Source organism: Notamacropus eugenii, chromosome 1, assembly GCF_028372415.1.
Source record: "Notamacropus eugenii isolate mMacEug1 chromosome 1, mMacEug1.pri_v2, whole genome shotgun sequence".
Classification (NCBI taxonomy): Eukaryota; Metazoa; Chordata; class Mammalia; order Diprotodontia; family Macropodidae; genus Notamacropus; species Notamacropus eugenii.
The window spans coordinates 211,610,878-211,629,704 of record NC_092872.1 but is presented as its reverse complement, the minus strand read 5'-3'; the positions used below and the strand labels follow the sequence as shown (position 1 = coordinate 211,629,704).

The following is an 18,827-nucleotide window of genomic DNA, read 5'->3' as shown; positions in this document are numbered from 1 at the left end:
AATGTATGGGTCATTGAAGCCTATCTCCAGGTATATCTGGTGATGTGGCTACATTCAGTGACAGCTGGATAGTTTGGGAAGAAAATATCAGATTAAGATGGAGAAGCAATAATATTTTATATTAACTTTGATAGGCAATTTAAAAAGTTTTAAAATGTAGTGCTGTCATGATTTCCTTGTTTGTTCAGATTGAAGGATGTTGAAGTTTTGCTGTTATTTTCGTAAAACAGAAAAACTCAAGAACATTAACTTAGTAGTTTGCAGATATTCAGGAGCAGCATGTGACCTGGCCTTTGTGGTCATATATCTGTCTTTCATCCACATAATATACTTGTACAATGAAGGCCTGAAGTGCCACATGCTGGTATTCCGCACTTGCTCTGATCTTATGCAAATTAATTATACATTCTAGGTTTTTAAGGGTCTGCTGGCATCTGTTTAAAAATGAAGATGCACATGAAGTGCATCAGTGGTATTCACTGTAAATAATGAAAGATTATAACAAAAAAGGAACCCAGAATTGTTCTCTTCCTTTCCAACAAGTCAAGTTTTGTTAAATAAAAGGTATAATGAGTCCTACAAGTACTTTCCATGAGACTTGGGAGAGACCTCAGGTTAAAAAGGCCAAGGTCTCCCACTGTGCCTGGGGTCATCTCCATTAGTCCTGATCTGTATCTTGCCAGTGGATCCAAATGACTCCAGAGGAGAAAGTGAGGCTGTTGACCTTGCACAGCCCTCCCTCATTTAAATCTAATTCACTTGCAAGTCATGGCACCACCTACCTGTTGTCTCCATCCTCTTCAAGAATGAAAAATACACAATAGTGGGTCAAGGAAGTTTATTTTTATGTTTTAAAAGAGCCGTCAGTGTTGGAACAGTTTAAGAAACACTTCCTCTCAGCAGAATCATAAGGTACTTTGGGATATGGCATATGCTCTCACAATCCTAGAATCATTGATTTTTTTAAATGTTTGTTAAAAGTATTGATTGTAAGGAGAGGTGGGACCGTATTGGGAAATAACTGTGGTATATAAGGAGCAAAAAGAATCAGTAAAACTTTAAACAGTAAGTGTAAGGGCTCCTGATACTTTACCTATTATAGAGCAAGGGATAGAGTTCTCTTTATGATGTTACTCGGAATGGGGTCAGAGCTGTAGTTTTGAGCAGGACTGTCTGATGTATACTGACTTGACAGCACCTCTCTACTTGTTCTGTAATGTATGTACAAGGAACAGCATCTGTATAGATAGGGAGGATTAGGGAACTAATTAGGTGTGAGGGTGAGGGAAGAGTTAGGAATCACCGATCCCCCTGAGACTATGAACTTGAATGATTGGAAGGCAGGTGGTTCCTTAAATGGAAATAGGAAAGGACAGAAGAAGAGGAGATTTGGGTGAGGAAGATAGTGAATTCAATTTTGGATGTAATGAATTTGAGACGTGTACAGGAATTAAATAAATGGGGGCATGAAGGGTCATGTTTATCCTCTTACTTTCATTTCTTTTCATTACCTGGGGTGGCAAAGAATCCAGGATTTTGGTCAGGATTCCTGAGTCCTAGGCTTACTCTGAGACTTAACCATTGCTAACTTTAGATGAATCACTTAATGTTTCTCAGATTCTTCATGTAAAAAATGAGAGAAAGCACTTGACAATTTCCAACATTCATTGCTTATACCAGTCTATACCGTCTGATTCAGTGAAATCAGATACAGAACAATGGCAAAAGTTTATTTTTTTGCAAGCAAAATTTTGCAAAGCCCCTTCTTCGGGTCTTCACCTGTAGAGGAGTTGCTTTTCTTCCTTCCTTCCTTCCTTCCTTCCTTCCTTCCTTCCTTCCTTCCTTCCTTCCTTCCTTCCTTCCTTCCTTCCTTCCTTCCTTCTTTCCTTCCTCCCTCCCTCCCTTCTTTCTTTCTTTTCTTTCTTTCTCTTCTTTCTTTCTCTTTCTTTCTTTGTTATGAGATCAAGGGTATGTGTTAATGAATGAAATTTGTGAGATTGGCATCAATGAAAGAGAGAGCAGAAGCCCTTGGCCGGGAATCTAAACTTTTCCACAGGTCCTGGGAGGTCTTACCATGTCAGCTTGTACTTTTTTAGAGAGGTATTTAATGAGAGCAACATGAAATATAGTTGATTCCGAGGGATTTCAGTCACTTTCTTGCTTGAGGGTTCCTATATGAAGCATCTTGGAGTAGAGGGTAAAGAATTTGATCCTTACGAAGGTCCTTTGTAAATAAGATTACAGGCAAAGGAATAGTTCCCAATATAAGGTAATTGGGTGAAGTCCCTATCCTCTGTCTGGAATTGGAGGGTGATATCTGGGGATAGGAAGGTGTGATGTATTCAGGGAAAGAAGGATTATACCATGCTAAGCTTTAGTATATGTGTATCATGTATATACCCTAAAATTAACTATAATTCTTTGCATACTTGCTAAATTTTGTTTTGACTCAACAATCATTTCCCCATAAACCACAATGCTACTTAGTACCTTTCCTTAGGGAAAAAAAAAGAAAGCTCAGAGAAACCACGTGATATCCGGATTGCTACCGAGCTTATGCAACTTTCTATTCTTATTTAGGGTACCTCTTTTGGTTCCGTCATTTTTGTCCTGTCTAATTCTCCATAATGCCATTTGGGGTTGTCTTGGCAAATATACTGGATTGGTTTGCCATTTCCTTTTCCAGGTCATTTTCCAGATGAAGAATGGAGGCAGACAGGGTTAAGTGACTTTCCAGGGTCACATAAATTGTAAATGTCTGAAGCTAGATTTGAAATCAGGATGAGTCTTCCTGACTCCAGGCCCAGTACTCTGTCCACAGAGCCATCTAGTAACCTACCAAAAGACAAGAAACAGAAATTCTCAGTCTTTGGTCCCTGTGTGAAGTAGGGAGACTAGTAATTTATTTAGTCTGATCAGAAAACATTAGATTCCTTTGGTCAAAAGATAGAAAGGTGTAGTGGTAAGGGAATTTGAAGATCTTCCTCACCCCTTAATAGGCCCATGTGACCAGCTTTGAGTTGTAGCCCACCCCACAGCTTGAGTCACATGGAGCCAATGATGGGAGGAGTGTGCTGAATGGGTCAGCAGGTGGGGTGGAGCTGAGATAGAGTGAGGCAGAGCTGAAAGAGAGCAGACAGAACACAGAAAAACAGCTAGCAGTGAGAGAGGGAGTGATTTTCCCTAAGGGAGCTTGTTTGTGGGGAGGCCTGAAAGAAGGAAGCCTTGGGAATGGCTGTGCTCCCTACATTGATATTGTGTATAGATTTCTTTGTTACTATCTTGGATTTGGTTTTCGGTATTTGAATAAATGTCTTAGTTTCATCTCTGAGGAAGAGAGTTTATATTTCATGACTTTACCCTAGAAATACACATACATATCCATAGTGGCTGCTGTGGGTATTGCCCTGGCATTACAAAAGATACAAAATAATTTACTCTATAACCATTCAGGCCCCAAAATATGTTTTTATCCAGGCTCCCTCTTGGTGGCCACTTGATTTCCTGGAGGGGGATATGGGTGCAGAGCCACCTGATGTGTTTGTGACTGTGCTGAAGGAAGAATGATGTATGGGATGGGAAAGGAAACAGTATTGATAGAGGAGAAAGCAAAGTGACACCTTCCCGACTTAATCGTATTCTCCCAGAACAAAGGGTGTGGATCAAGGGTCCTTGGACATGGACTTTTTGACATGGGTTATAAGGAACTTTGGTGTCTAAGGATTCTCTTCCTGTTTTCCTTTATAGGAATTGGTACAAGCAATAGAGAGAGATGGATGCAAATGCGCCACTTCTCCCTTATGACCCTGAGGAATTTTGGAATGGGGAAGAAGAGTATTGAAGAGAGAATCCAAGAAGAGGCCAAGTACCTTGTAGAAGAGTTAAAGAAAACAAAAGGTTGGTGTTTCTTTACTTTGTTACCACTGACCTCAGAAAAATTCCTCCTATCCCTGGTAACTTATGCAGACTGAGGCTGGCTCAAGACTTTACTGTAGTCTGAAACCACCATGTTTGTACTTTGGGGCCCATCCTGGGGATATGCCCATAACTGTGTGGTCATTCCTAGAAGCCCTGAAGAGTCAGGATGGCTGAGAGAAGAGATGAGAGCCAGTGCGGCTCTGCTAAGGACTTCATGCTAATCTTGTGAGGAGGCAGTGTGGGGAGGAAAGTTTAGGGGGATGGTTTTCTGTGTTTTTATACCTTGTGATATGGAACAGAGCTCACAAGACCCCTAGCACCACCGGTTCTATTACCTTTAGTGAACAGTTACAGGGGGAAAAGGCATTATTTTAAGATCAATTTGGGGAGTCCAGGGATCTTCTTGATATTTTGCTAACTAGTTGAAGGAAGGGAAGCAGGGTCAAGAACACTGCTAGGAAGACAATGAGATGTCTCAGCATCATCTCTTGATTTTTGACCACTGCCTCCCTCTATCTGCTCTCCTTTCTATCAGTCTTCTCCCTTTTCTTTCTTTTCTCTTACTACTTCTTACCTCCCTTCAATCCACTCCTTCTTTTTCTTTCCTCTTTCCTCTCCTGCTTCCTATATGGAAGGTTAGATTTCTAATCTGCAATCCTCATCCTGGGCTTATGAAATGTAATGAAATGTAGTTTAAAAATAGAAACAAAGAAGTCTGAAAGCAAAAGCTTGATAGAGTGAGGTGATGAATAGGGATTTAGAAATGGGAAATCATGTGGTGTGGTAGGAATAGCACTGTACTTGGGGCAAGGAGAAAATTTGGGTTGAATCCCACTTCTTGATCCCTCCTAGTTGTGGCACAAATCAAATAATTTTCTTGATACTCACAAACCTCATCTGTAAAATGGGAATTATACCATGTGCACTTAGATTTCTTAAGTGGTTTAAATCAGACGCTTCATAAAAGGTGACTTATTTTCAACCAAAAACTTGTCATCTAGAATGTAAGCTAGAGGAGAAAGCAGAACAATCAAGTCTACTTAAGACAGGCAAACCTTCCTTTTGATCACAGTGGCAGAGTTAAATTCTCTTTCTTTGTGAATCTCTCTGTCTCTCTCTCCTTTAGGGTTACCATGTGACCCCACGTTCATCCTTGGGTGTGCTCCTTGCAATGTAATCTGCTCTATCATTTTCCAGAAACATTTTGAATACAAAGACCAAAAGTTTCTATATTTAATGAAGCTTTTAAATGAAAGTACCAAGACTATAAGTTCCCCATGGATTCAGGTGAGACCAGCGTTGTCTTCTTTTGGAATTATATATATATATATTTCTTTCATTGCTTCAAAGATACTACTGTAAGGAGCTAGGCTAGAGTTCATCGTGCATTCCATGGGGAGGTACAACACTGTCATGCTGGGATGGGGTCACATTTTCTTCTTTATTGACAAGGACTACAGACAGAGAAGGTCACCCCATGTGGTCTGATTTGAGGGATGTTATAAGGCCCCTCCCTGGTGAAACTTGTCCCAGGGACTGAATGTTAAAATTCATGTTACTGTAGAGATGCTACCTTTTCCCTAGAGCACTGAGTTTGGATCATGATGGCAGATGGGCTAGCTGTCCCAATGGAAGGTGGTAGGCAGAGCTCTTAGAAGACCTCATAATGAGAAAGGATGAGAACTTTTCTGTAGGAAGAAAGAATTGAGAGTGAAGGCCAAGGTAGGTGCAGTCAACCACAGACAAAATATTAAAATATTTTTAGGGGGTTTGTATAGAGAAATGAAAATTCACTATTTTGCAAAGGGCATTTGTTCCACCCTTAGCTCTCTTTGGAACATTATCCAAATGTTAGAGTAGAGAATTATTGTCTCTTTTACATAAAGTGTGATATAAAATTCTTCTTTTTAGGTTTACAATTCTTTTCCATCTCTAGTACATTATCTCCCTGGATCTCATCACAAAGTATTTAAAATTTTTCATTTACTCTATGAATTTATTTTGGAAGAAGTGAAGGAACACCAAAAGACACTGGACTCCAGCAATCCTCGGGACTTCATTGACTGTTTTTTGCTGAAAATGGAGCAGGTAGAGTGTGATCAGTAGGTCTGAATCTCAGTTCTTGTACATGAAATGGCTTGTGTATTAGAGGCTGACACTCACATTCACAAACGTAGAGCAGTAAGTAATCATACATTAGTCATAGTGTGCTCAGAGCACCATAGGGGGAGAGAGAAGAATTAGAAGATAGGGTCCTAGTCCTAATGGAATTTCTAACCCAACAGAAATCAGGAAGAACATGTAAGGACAAGGGAATAATTACCAGGAATATTTAAGGAAAGACAAAGTAGATTTTAAATTGAAGATTTAAGTGGTGAAGGAATTTGGAATGAGGAAGAAATACAATATTTGGGGAAGGTTAACATAAGGCTTCATTCTGGAAGAGTTAGGTTTGGATCTTGGTTGTGAAGGAGATCCTAGAGCTAGGCAGTGAGGACTGGGTAGGAGCTTTCAGAACTCTGCAAAGACAGTAGGGTATAGGGAACTTTAAGTGACTAGCCTGATGGGAATGTAGGTGCTACTGTGGTAGGTACTTGTAGGGAAGATGGTGAATTTTACAGTGAAGATGGTGGAGCTGGAGGCTCCTCGCTTTCCACGCCATCCACATGGAACAAAGAGAAAAATTGAAAGGAAGAAAAAATGTTGAAATGTTACATAAAGAAGAAAAAGTCTGCTAAATTAAAAGCAAAACTAGAACAAAGCAACATGCTAATGTAATTCTTAAGGAGTAAATGAAACCCTGAAAGTACCAGAAACATGACAGAAGGTAAAAGGTATGCTGATGGACATCCTGAAATGGATCAATGACCCAGTTAAAGGAAGGAAGTATACTCTGAGGTCACCATCAATGATTTTCTTCCAAGACCAACCAGAAGACATATTAACTAAAAGACACTTTTAATTTAACAACACAGTAACTTAACTGACAAGGAGAATCCCATCGTCTTCAGTCTATTTGCATCAGAGTATATTCTTCGAGATTCCCACCACATTGATGGATGAGGCAGTGTTGGAGAGGGCAAATATATAGAGCAGAGCAAGAGATTTTTAGGATAATTACATATGGTAGTCTCTTATAATCCTCTCTGTTTAGTTTATGAGAATCTTAATAATGACATATGCCATTTTTCCCATCATTACTCATAGTGGGAATAGGCCTTGATTGACTTGAACTTGAATTATGTTCTCTAGCACCTGCTTGGTATTCCTATATATTTTAGATTTCTTTTCTTTAGTCCACAGAGTATTTGTTACGTATTCAGTTTATGACCTCAGTGGTCACTTTACCTCAATAGCAACACCTCATGGTCAAAGACAAAGCATTTAGCCTCTCGTTTTCCTCATTAGTAAAGTGACAATAATAAAGCAGTACTTCTATCACGGTATTTTGATGAGGACAAATGGAAAAATATACATGGACTCATATTTTATAAATTTTTATATATATATGCAAGTTGATAATTTTTTCTTCCTCATTTCTTAAACTAATAAATTCTATTTATCTCAGTAAACTCTGCCCCCCACCTGCCCTATGCCATGACAAAAGATGTTCAGTTTAGACAATATCTTATCTCCAAGGTCAGAATCCTATTATGTAGTAACAGGATTTATTAGCTTAGTGAAACAGGAAGAAAGTACAATAGATTATATTTATATAGGGCTCGTGTATTTGTTTAGTTAATTCAGTCCTGTCTGACTCTTCATGACTCCATTTTGGGTTTTCTTGGCATTTTCTTGGCCGTTTCCTTCTTCACCTCATTTTACAGATGAAGAAACTAAGGCAGACAAGATTAAGTGACTGTTTCAGGGTTCCAGCCAGTAAGTGTTTGAGGTCAGATTTGAACTCAGGAAGATGAGTCTTCCTGGGACTAAGTCCAGCACTCAATCCACTCCATCCCCTAATTGCTTGTGAATGTTCATAGATGTTATTGAAATATATTATATAGGTATAGCTCTCTTGAAAGATAGCAAGATATAGTGCAGTTGTATCCAACACGAATAGAAATGGATCCCAGAGTGTCTCATATTGTCTTAGAAAACCCACAAATTAACATTATCTGTGTTGTTTTGTATCTTCATTTATTTTACTAAACATTTCCCAATTACATTTTAATGTGGTGTGAGCCCCACCTAGTTTTGCTGGTTGCTTGTGGCCTGAGGGCTGAGAGTTTGATACTCCTGATGTAGCAGAGAAAGAGCTGGCCTCAGAGTCAGGCAAGACTGAGCTCAGGTCCCCCCTTTGATATAAAATGTCTGTGTGATCGTGGGCAAGTCACTTAACCTTACAGTGCACTAGGGCTCAGCAACTCTCTTGAGATCTTCAGTTTTTTAGAGAAAGGGCACACTTGCAGTGGCAGAGAGAATTTTTTAACCTGGAAATTCTTTGTGTCAATCAAATTATGGGTCTAGTCTGTCTGTCTGTCTCTCTGTCTCTGTCTCTTTCTCTCTTTCTCTCTCTCTCCTTTCTTTCTCTGTCTCTGTTTTTCTCTTTCTCTAAATCTGTCTCTAGCTTCCTCTGTGTCTGCTTCTATCTCTTTCTTCTCTCTATCTGTCTCCCATGTGTACTACCTGCAACAGCCAAACTGCTGCCAACTTCTTGTTCCACTTTGGGCTGGATTGCTCAAATTTTGTTTATAGCATCATAGATTTACACCTGCAGGGGATCTTGGGGGTCATTGAATCTAACCACTTCATTTCACAAATGAGGAAACTGAAACATTAAATGATTACATGACTTGACCAATGTAAAGATCAGAGCTGGAGTAGGGTGGGGGGTAGCTGGGTGGCACAGTGGATAGAGCACTGGCCCTGAAGTCAGGAGGACCTCAGTTTAAATCTGGACTCAGATACATAATAGCTGTGTGACCGTGGACAAGTCACTTAACCCTTACTGCCTGTCCCCAAAATTTAAAAAATAACTTGAACTGAGATTCATATCAAGATCGTATGCCTCCAAATCCATCAAACTTTCCTGTTTCTCCTGCTCCCTCCCTTACTTTTCAATTAATCTGACCAAATTATTCCTAGGAAAAACAACAAGCACAGTCTGAATTTACCATTGAAAACTTGGTCTGTACTGCACGTGGTCTGTTTACTGCAGGCACAGAGACAACTAGCATCACCTTGAGATATGGATTCCTGCTTCTCCTGAAACACCCTGAGATAACAGGTGGGATAACAGGCTCATAACACCCATCGGTAATTGATCAGCATGAGAGGGCTTCATTGTCTTTTGAGACTTTCCTTTGAAACTTCTCTGTTGTCATTTTCATGTATATACGTCATTACCCACTCAAGTTTACCCCTTCCTACTTCTCCACTACCACCTCCACCCTGCTTACTTATGTAATTGTGTGTTATTATTAGCGACAGGCATAGAAATCATGATATGGATAGAGATTATAACCCAGTGACAGAACTGGTTCGAACTGAATGACTGAGGGGAGCCTGACCATAGGAGGAGCTGGTGTACCTGGATTCTTGTCACTCATAGAGTCATGCAGGATTGGGCCACATTGAGTTCTGGAACACAGCTAGACTGATACCCCTCCTCATTTCCTTAACCAAGTGCTGCTTGGTGTTTATTTTTTTAAGTACAACTTGAGCCTGTCCTGAGGTATCTCAAGATATTCTCAGTTGACTTAAGAGACTAAAATGGAATTTCATCTATCTATCTCTCTGTCTATCTATCTATCTATCTACCTATCTATCTATCTATCTATCTATCTATCTATCTATCTATCTATATGTATATATATATATATATATATATATATCAGAATGTGAGGTCAAGTCCATTATTCACCAATGGAGCTCTTGGTGAACAATCAGAGAAAATAGGAGAGAAAGCAGTTTTTGTCCCTATTTTTTAAGACGAATTTTTATTCATGTTGTGACAGGAAAAATTCGTGAAGAAATTGATCATGTGATTGGTCGAAACAGAAGTCCTTGCATGGAGGACAGAAACAAGATGCCTTATACCAATGCTGTGATACATGAGATACAGTGATACATTGACCTCGTTCCACCCAACGTGCCCCACGCAGTGACAGAAGATGTTCAGTTTAGACAATATCTTATCCCCAAGGTCAGAAGTATTTCTCTTATTTTTTTTTCCAGTGTGTTACTGAATACTTTAATTCTGCACATAGGAGTCACTAAGGATTTGGCCTGTGGGCTCCTCAGGGCTGCACCACAAATACATGCCTCTATGCATCAATACAAGTGTTGGGGGTGAGAACAGGTCATTTTATCCCAGTCACAAGATGGCAGAGGGTCTTCTGACAGAGAGATGATCAGGTAGTTCCCGGTATAAGAGAGTTCTAACGAAACAGTGAGAACATCCCAGAAAGGTGGAAGGGAGAGGGAAGTTAAGCAGCAGAGGCCCCTGCCCCCAAAACAAGACTGGTCTAGTAATTGGTGCCGCCCATTCTTAGGACAAGAGCAGACTTCTATAGAGGTGACTGGTACTTGTGAGCTCTTAGGCCTCCTAGTCACAGAGCTTACTTGACCTGAGGGTTTCTGAAGTTCCTTCCAATAAATTTAGCCTTGCTGCCCAGCTCTTCCTCAATTCTGAGAAGCTGGTTATACTTGACCAGATGCTCAGATTGGCAAGGGGCACCAGTCTTGATCTACCCAGTACAGAGACCCACTAGCAGGTCTGCAATGAAGGTATCTTCATTCTCCCCAGAAGGAAGGGAAACCATTGCTCCTCATCCATTGGACTGGGCCAGCTTGCCCATCTGGAGACATTCAGTCATGGAGCCAATCTGGTTCACTTTGAGTAGGAGGCAATTGCAGGCCTTCTTGTTCACAGTGTTTTCAGTTAGTTTGGGATTGGTCACTGTGAGATCATCTCCTACCACCTGGATGCTGGCAGTAGCACTGAAATTTTTCCAAGCTTCCCAATCATCCTGGTCAAAGGGATCTTCAATAAACACCACTGGATAATCCTTGATGAAGCTCTTGTAGAGGCCCCCAAGTTCAGAAGGGGAGATGTATCTGCTGGAATCATCAGAAGACTTGAAGTCCAAGTCATATTTCCCAGATCAGAAGAATTCAGAGGCAGCAGCAACCAAACAAATTATGACCTTCTCAGTATAGCCAGCCTTACCAATAGCATTCCTTAGCAGGTCCAGAGTCTCTTTATTCTCTAGGATGTTAGGAGCAAAGCATCCTGTCCATATTTCTGCTTAATCACACTCTTCAGGTTGTGGTCGACCTCAGCTCTAATGTGCATGGCCTCCTTAAAGTTTGTTGCTCCCACAGGGAGGCTCATGAACTCCTGCATGGCCAACTTGTTACCAGCATGGGAGCCACCATTGATCACGCTGAAGGCTGAAACTGGCAGGATGACTTCATCGTTGCCTGCAAGGTCAGCAGTATGATGGTACAGGGAGACACCTTTCTCAGCAACTCCAGCCTTACAAACAGCCAGAGACACTCCCAAAATGACATTTGCACTAAATTTAGATTTATTTTCAGTGCCATCCATCTCTTTCACCAATTTGTCGATCTTCTCCTGCTCCACAACATTCAATTTCTTGCTAATCAGGGTCGGGAGAATAGTTTTATTGAAAAGCTCAACTGCTTTTGAGAAATCTTTCCCCATGTAGCGGGTCTTATCATTTTTCTCGGCGCTCCAGGACTTCATGGATACCAGTAGAAGCACCACTGGGCATAGCAGCTCGGAAATGACCTTTTTAAATGTAGAGATCAACTTCAACAGTGGAGTTTCCATGAGAGTCAGAGATCTCTCTTGCCTGCATCTTGCATATGGACATGGTGAGTTTCTAGATAGGTCTTCCTCTGATGGGTCAGAAGTATTTCTCAGTCTAATAGAAGATTTTATACTGTCTCCCACTGAATTATAAAATCTTTAAGTTAGAAGGAACATCAGGCCAATCTGTATTCCTGAGAAGTGGTCACAGAATTTCAGTATTTGAAGGGATTTTGGTGGTCATACTGTCCATTCCCAATCTAAAAAAGAATTCTTTCTACAGTATGATCATCCAGTCTTTGCTTTAAAACTTTCAGTGGGGGTGAGCCACTTTTTGCTGTGGCATTCTGTTCTAATCTTGGACAGCCCTAATTTGAGGGAAATTTCTTTTCTTGCATCAAGCCTAAGTTTGCAGTCTATTACTCTTGGTTTTGTCCCCTGGAACAACACAGCACAAATTGCTCTCTCTGTTTAGTAATAGTCTATAAAACACTTGATATCACCTGTTATGTCTCCTGTTGTATTGTGTCTTCTGTTCTCTTGTCCAAATATCCCAATTTCCTTCACATAGTATGGACTTGTTACTCGTACCATCCTGATTTTCTCCTTGAATAGCCTCCAGATTTCAATGTCCTCCTGAAATATAACTCCTAGAATGAATACAAGACTCATTTGTGAACTGATGAGATTAGAGTATGGTAGTGCCTACTTCTAAGTTGCCATGGAACCTTCAAAAATTACCCTTTGTATATGGTCATTCCATCAGTTTTAAATCTGCGTAATTGTATGATTATCTAATCTGTGTATTTCCATCTTTTTTCAGAACATGAAAATCTGTATTAAAAGCTTTGCTAAAATCTAAGTAAACACGATCTACAGCATTTTCCTGGTCTGTCAGTTCATTAGCACTCTTAAAAAAAAGAAATAATGATGATGCCTCTCCAGATCTTTGTGACCACCACCTCCTTATCTAGAGAGTCATTTCCTTATGCCTTGAAAAATGCGTTCTAGACACTGAGTGAAAATTGGGGGGTACTTTTTCACTTAATTTTTCTTTCACAAGTGTCTAGGTGCTCTCTTATTTTCTCCTGACTTCTCTGGGGTATTAAATCCCTATTAGCCATATTTATGTATTCATTCTATCCTTTTCACTTTGAAAATCATTCCCTTGATCAGAAAAAAAACCCAGAAATGAAATAAAAATTGAGAAGTTCTGTATCTTCTCTTGCCACTTCTCATTCTCATCCTATAACCCTCTGAGTTGTGGTGTCATCTTTTCTTTAAACCTCCTCTTTTCCATAATACAGTTTAAAAAATCCTTCTTTTTTGTCCTTTGTTAGTCTCACAAACAGCCTCGTAAACAGCCTCTGTTTATTCTGAACTTCACCATTTCTGCCATTCTTATGGAACTATGACATGCTTCTTGCACTCATTCTAGTCTTTCAAAAATCTCAGTTGTTTGGTGAGTTCCCTGTAATATAATAGCTGTTGTTTATGAAGTACTTTAAGGTTTGCTTCATGTAGATTGCCTCATTTAATCTTTACAACAACTCTGTGGGAGTAGATACCATTACTATTCCCATCTTAGAGGGGAGGAAACTCAGTCTTAAGGATACTACCCGGCTTCCTAGGGTCATATGGCTCGTCAGGATTTGTACTAAGGTCTTTCTGGCTTCTGGTCTTGCAGTGCCTCCACTGCACCATCTGGCTACCTTATCCACATTGGCATCTTTAGAGAATGTTCCTTTTACATCCACATTCAGAAGTGTTTTTCTTTGTGTCTTCAGAAAGTAACTCTTGTCTTTCTTGGTTATAACAATGATAGCTAGCATTAAGGTTTGTGAAGCACATTACAAATATTATCTCTTTTAATCCAGAAAACATCCCTGAAATGTAGGTGGTATTATCATTCTCATCTTACAGATGAGCAAACTGAGTCTGAGAGAGAAAATGATTTGGCCGAGGTCACACAGCTAGTGAGTGTTTGAGGTCAAATCAGGTTTTTCTGACTTCAGGTCTCATACTCTATCCTTTGAGCCAGTTTTTTACAAACTCTAAGATGGGCTGATCACTTTCCTAAAAATTCCCATCCTTACCATCTATAGGTGTGCATAGAAAGTGTGCCAAGTGTGATAGCATACCCTACAACACAGTGTGGTCCCTTCAGAGAGGACCATGTTGTGCCACAAGGGTTCTGCAGATCTGTATTCACATCTTTGTTACCTCTGAGATGGTGAGAATTGGGTGAAGAAAACAATTTCCCTTTTCGGTTTCTACTATATTTGCAGGAAAAAATTGCCATTATGAAAAGTCAGGGAATTATGAACTGCTGTTTTTGACAGTAATGAAGGTCAAGGATCTGAATGAATAATCGAAGTCTTCCATTACTGCTGTATCCTATTTAATGACTGGGACTTACAGTCTGTTTTCTCTATTCCTGGTCTGTTTTCCCTCCTTTCCAAGTGGTTTTTAGAATACTCTCATGACAATGTTATCCTTGATGTTGCCTTCATTTCTCTTTACCTAGATGCTTCTTGTCATTCTTTTTTCCTCTGCTTCCTATATCTTGTTAATATATACTAACCCATCCTCTTTTTTTTCCTATCCTGTTTCTTTTAAATAAGATCTACTCTTTCCAGAGCTTCATTCTTACTAAGGATCTCATATTAAAAAGTCCTAATTATAAATTTGAGGTCAAGTTTGCTTTCTTATCTCAAAATCTCTGATCCGTCTCTTTTAAAGGCATACTTCCAGCATTAAAAACCCTCTGATTGTATTTGTGAGAAATCAGAAGAATAATTTTTCCAGCCTTTGCTAGGTGCATCATTCCATTCCTGTCTACGAGTCTATCGTTCCTATATTTTAATTAAGATATGGTCCAAAAATCCAAATCCCATTCTCAAATACCTTCTTACAAGATATCCATGTCTGAAAACTGCCTTTCCTTTCTAAATCTTCTGCTTTTACTTACAGCCATAATGAACAAACTATCTGTACTACTTAGATCTTCAGGTTTTTTTTGTCCCAAATGTCAAAACGTTTGGAAATGCTTCCTAGGTTCTTTATGGAGGAATTATTTTTGCTCACGTGAATCACTAGAGGTAGGTAGTAGTCATACCCTTTGAGAAGTCTTGGGATGTTCTTCTTCACAATATCTTTTATGTGTGCTCTGAGAATATGATAGACCTATCTATTTTTGTCATTGCCAGCAAATCACTGTTTCAGTGTCTTCCCACAAGGAGTTATCAACCATCACTCTTCTGTTCTTCCTGGATATCTTAAGATCCACGTTTTAAGCTACTTTAGAGTACAAACAAATGCTTCTTTCTCAGAGCATCCAGTTCCTTCATCTTCAAGAAGAGCTACCAATTTATCAGCTCTTTCCTTATTCTTCTGTGACATTATTTTATTCTTCGACATCCTGATACAGTTTAGAATTTTTTTCTGCCTCTTCAGATCATTTAACATCTGCTTGAACTTATCCAAAATTGGTGTGCTTATTGTTTATCAGGCAACTTTTTCCTTCTTTGATAAATCTAATGGTCAGAAGTTCTTTTATTAACTTTTATTATCATGAGACCTGCCTCCTTGAGTCTTTTACTCATCTGTACTTGTTCTGCCCCACAAGGTGTCAAAGCGGAGTTTCATTTCTCATGATAGTATTGCAGACTTTCTAATTTAATGTGAGCCCTGGCATTTAAAAAATCACTGGCTCTTTACATGCTTAAAAATGAGGGGTTTTAGGTAGGTGATAGTTCTAAGTTCTCTCTCAACTCTAATAGTCTATAGTTCTTATTTTCTAATTACTTGTTTGTATCTTCTCATTTCAGGGTACCACCATAATAACATTATTGTCTTCTGTTCTGCATGATGATGAAGAATTCCCCAATCCAGACAAGTTTTACCCAGGACACTTTTTGGATGAGAGTGGCAACTTTAAGAAGAGTGACTATTTCTTGCCTTTTTCAGCAGGTAAGATATTCATCTAAAGATATGCATCAAAGATTGATTGATAATTCAGAGGACCTGTCTTTTGATCCAACTTTGCTAAATAATATGTACAACCTTGGTCAAATAATTTCATTTCTCTGGGCTTCAATTACCTTATATGTCAAAAGATTGGGTTGTACTAGGTAACCTAGGTGATCTAAAACCAGGAAGTATGGTGGATGCATAGTGCATCATTCTTTGAATTCTCCTTGGGCCATGGTTCATCAACTAAATCAATTGGGTTTCAGGGTAGTTGTCTGAGCTTACTCCACAAAAGAGGCAGAACTGAGATCAGCGGCCAGTCTGTTGTGTGTCCAGACCCAAAATAAAGCTCCCACCTACTCCCATATTAAAAACTATCCTCCCAGTCACCCTCAACTAGGAGCTATGTCTCAGATAAAGTCTTCCAGGCTTTTATGTTAGCATGGTACAATCTTGTATCTTATCAAACCAAGGAAGGGGACTGGGTTATCTTAAAGGTTCATTGCTCAGGTCCCGTTATGGCTAAGGCCACTGAAGGTCTAATCTTAGAGTTTACAGTCTTCCAGAAATGACTGACTAGGATACATGAGTACAGAACCGCCTTTCTAGTTATGTAGATTTTAATGGAAATCTATTTGTACATAATTATAGATTATGGTCTGTCTTATTCTTTCACCTTGAATTCTTGGGGCAACCTATTGGCTTTCAGCTAATGGTGGTGATAGCCAAGTGTGTGGCAAACAGAAATGCATGTTGGCAGGCACCTAACTGTCCCTGACATGGTGTTCACCAATTCCATGCTCTGCTCAATTGGTTCTAATATTTGGGTTAGACGTAGGAATGAGTAGTTAAGACAAGTGACTGGATGGCCATGAAATTTTGCGGTAGGCTCCAGAAGTGTTTTCTGTCCAGAATGGTGACAGGAGGTTCCCAAAGGGAACTTTGAACATTTTTCTGTCACCTTTTCCCATACAAGTTATTCTGGATAGCCATAAACTTGGTTTTTGAGATTATAAATGAATGATTATTTTCTCCCTATGGCAATGACAGTTTTCTTCTGAATCTAAATCCCATGTTTTGCTCTGGCTGAAGGAGATTGATTTAGAGAGAGGATGTAGGAGGGGGGTCTTCCCTCTGTTTAGGAGGGACTGGATCTTCAAAGGAGTCTAGGACCAGAGAGGAAATGAATGCATGTAGTCTTTTACCTAATGCCACTGTGTGTTAGTAGGTTCCCTGTAAGTCCAAAGAAATGGTTTAGATGATTTAGCAATCTATGAATATCAAATGTTAGTATTTGTCTCTTACAGGAAAACGCATGTGTGTTGGTGAGAGCCTGGGTCGAATGGAATTATTTCTACTTTTTACTACCATCTTACAGAATTTTAACTTGAAATCTGCCATTGACCCAAAAGAAATTGATACCACCCCAGTCACCAGTGGATTAAGCAAACTACCCCCCTACTATGAGCTCTGCTTTCTACCTTTCTAAAACATGTGAAGTACCACCACTGGTTCCAACTGTTGTAGAATCTTCTCACATGCTGTGAACAAGCTGTATTCATTCCATTGCTTGGTGATGAAAGCCCTCTATGATTTGAGCCCCACAGAAAATTCCACCTCAATCTAATAATGCCTTTGACTTTGGCCAAAATCATGACTTAATTTTCCTCAACCTTCCCCAGAAATTCCTTATTCCTGGAATGGTTTTTCACTTCTCTTGAACTCCACTTGTTGGAATCATCCACATCATTCAAATCACAGTTTAGATGCCCTATTCCTGTGACCTTTTTAGTAGTTATCATTTGTACTATACAACTTAAGCTTGAATTACAAACTGATCTTATGTTGTGCATTCTTTGATATGTATTAGTTGATCCTGTCTTGTCCTCCTCACTAGATCTTGCTTCTTGTTAGTAGGGCCTTTATCCTATAGTTGTGAGCAGTTATCCACCACCAGTGAGTTAGAAGCCCTTTTATACTCCTGAAATGTCTCAGGTTATACTCTTCCACACAGACACATATCCTACTCTAATTCACAATGTGATGGCAGTTAGGTGGTACTTTGTATAGAAGGTAAGACGTGGAGTTAGGAAGACCTGAGTTAAAATCCAGCCTTGGACACTTGTTGGAGAAATGGCCCTGGGAAAGTCATTTCTTCTCTGCTTCAGTTTCTGTATCTATAAAATGGGGATAATCACAGCCTCTCTCTTCCAGGCTTGTTCTGAAGATCCAAGGAAGTCAATTATTGTTATGCATTTAGTATAGTGTCTGGCATATAGTAAATATTATATAAATTTTAGTTGCAAGTTTTATTATAATGATGATGATGACAACTACTACCACTATTACTACTACTACTACTACCACAAACACCACCACTACTACTACTACTGCTACTACTACTATCGTGACTACTATATTTTTAACCTGCCTATTCTAATTACAAAATATGTATCTAAAACAAATGCAGAATACACTGAGTAGTCCAGTTTGACCGAAGCACGGAGTGCCCAGAGGATATTAATATGAGATAAGCCTGGAAAGGAAGAGAGCCCTTGGATGGCAGGAAGAAGAGTTTGAGCTTAGTAAACAAAAAGTGACCTGAATATTGACCTGATCTATGTATAAGGAAAGTTAGTTGGATAGAATGTGAGGAATGTATTTTGTGGGGAAGATGGCTTATGCAATAATACAAAGTCAAGGAGGCCAGGTTATTTCAAGATTTGGGGAAAGGAATTATTTGACACACATATTGCAAAGACTGATTTAATGAAAGTAGTAGATAGTATACTACAGGTATTCAATTCCAATCAGTTATGCATCTGCCTGAGGATTTTCAATTGGCATATCTTCATATATTGGCAAATCCAATAACTTCTGAGCCAAAATTCAGGCTCCAGGTTGCCTGCTCATTCTTTATTGCCCATCCCTCTTGTAGTCTTCTAAGGAAAAAGTGTCCAGAGATGCAATATCAACTAGTCCATATCACTAGTTGTAGAGATAATGTCCCCAGGAGCTCATCCTTCAGGAATACAAGTATTTATCGAAGGCTTTTTATTACTCGTACATTACTCTAGCTTATTATTAACAGTTCTATCCTCATCTTCAATACAGAACAATATCTCTTAACATATCAAGTAAAGAACACACCCAGTGG

At 39.4% G+C, this 18,827-nt stretch overlaps 2 pseudogenes; one reads left to right on the top strand and one right to left on the bottom strand.

Moving 5' to 3' along the window:
- Positions 1-569: 569 nt before the first annotated feature.
- On the top strand, positions 570-18,069 carry LOC140511774 (cytochrome P450 2C19-like; annotated as a pseudogene).
- LOC140515217 (alpha-enolase pseudogene) lies at positions 10,472-11,762 on the bottom strand (annotated as a pseudogene).
- Positions 18,070-18,827: the final 758 nt, after the last annotated feature.